Here is a 1,473-nt window from a genome sequence, read left to right on the forward strand (position 1 = left end):
GAATTTACAGTTTCCAGAACTGTGAGAAATAAATGTTTGTTGTTTAAGCCACATAGTCTGTGGTAGTATGTTAGAGCAGTCTGAACTAAGACAGGGGTCACATTAGAAGCTGCCTACCATAATGTGTGCCTTTGTGTATATTAGCATGGGTATATGTATGGGCAGGGGGTCTGTGGGTGCACATGGCATAGGGCCAATAGTGTATTGAGATCTTACACATTTTCCTGTTAGGAACATAAGGGGAGGAAAACAGTAGTCATGGTCCCTGTAGGGAACAGATGGAATTCACAAATTGAGAATTTGAACTGGTTTAATAAAGGGACTATTTACAAATAGGTGGGCAAGGATAGGAAAATTACAAGGAATCGGGCTTGTCACCTGGTGCATCACTCCCCCTGGGCCTCAAGCAGTCAGGTGAAGGAGAAATAAACAGAACTAGGAGAGGATATTTGTATGAGAAGACCCCTGTCAGATGTATGACCTTTTGTTAAAGGATATGGTCAGCTCATGGCATTTCCACAGAGAAGGTGCCAAGGAAATAAATACTTTGACCTCACTTTCCTCCAGTCTCCTCCTGGCACTATCCATTGGCTAAAGCCAACTAGAAGCCAGAAAGAAGTCAAAGGAGTTCACTGATATAGGTCAGCCTCCTAGGGAACACATAGTAATGTGTGAAGAGTGGAGAGTGGGTTTGGAGGGACAATCGAAAGATACCCAGGACAGAAAACAAATGTACTTAAGAGGAAAATCATATTCATAGTAGGCAGAGAGGAAGAAACAGGCTTACATGAATAGCTGTTGTTTACAGCAAGCTAGATGGAAGAATTTGCTGACAGAGAAAGATATTCAACATCAAAACAAGCTTTCAAATAATTGCATCTCTTGAAGATCCTTCAAAATAGGAAACACATACACATTTCTATGAACTTTTGTGGGAGAAATTGTACAGATGAAAGAAGCATGGGTGGCTAAGATGACTTTGAAGGGTCCTTGTAATTTGAGGATTCAATTTTCTAGGAGGAGTGATGCAAATCAGGTAACAAGATCTCCTGCAAAATATTCACAACTCTTTGAAATGGAAATTAGGCTATTCCAATTTAGAAATTAAATTAAGGCAAATATTCAGGGTGTTAGCAGGCTGTGCTCTTGCCTGTTTGAAGTAGTGGCTAAAGGAGAGAGGCGTACTTTTTCCTGGATGAAGCAGGATCTCTCTCAGCCAGTTTTCATCCTTACTTAGCACCTGCTGGATTGGAGTGGTGTCACCCAAGCAATCAGACAGGGGGGATGTGCCAAGAGCCTGCCCTCCCCTCCCACTGTGTGCTGCCCCTCCTCCCTACATCCCATGACAGCCTGTCCTGATATAGATGGACAGGGGACTGGTTTAAAATGACAGTCTCAAGTTCGTTTAGAAAGAGAAGGCTAATTCAAAGAAACAACAAGGCAAGCTTCCTTTCTCTGTAGGAATCGTTATTA

This window comes from Macaca nemestrina, chromosome 1, assembly GCF_043159975.1.
Source record: "Macaca nemestrina isolate mMacNem1 chromosome 1, mMacNem.hap1, whole genome shotgun sequence".
Classification (NCBI taxonomy): Eukaryota; Metazoa; Chordata; class Mammalia; order Primates; family Cercopithecidae; genus Macaca; species Macaca nemestrina.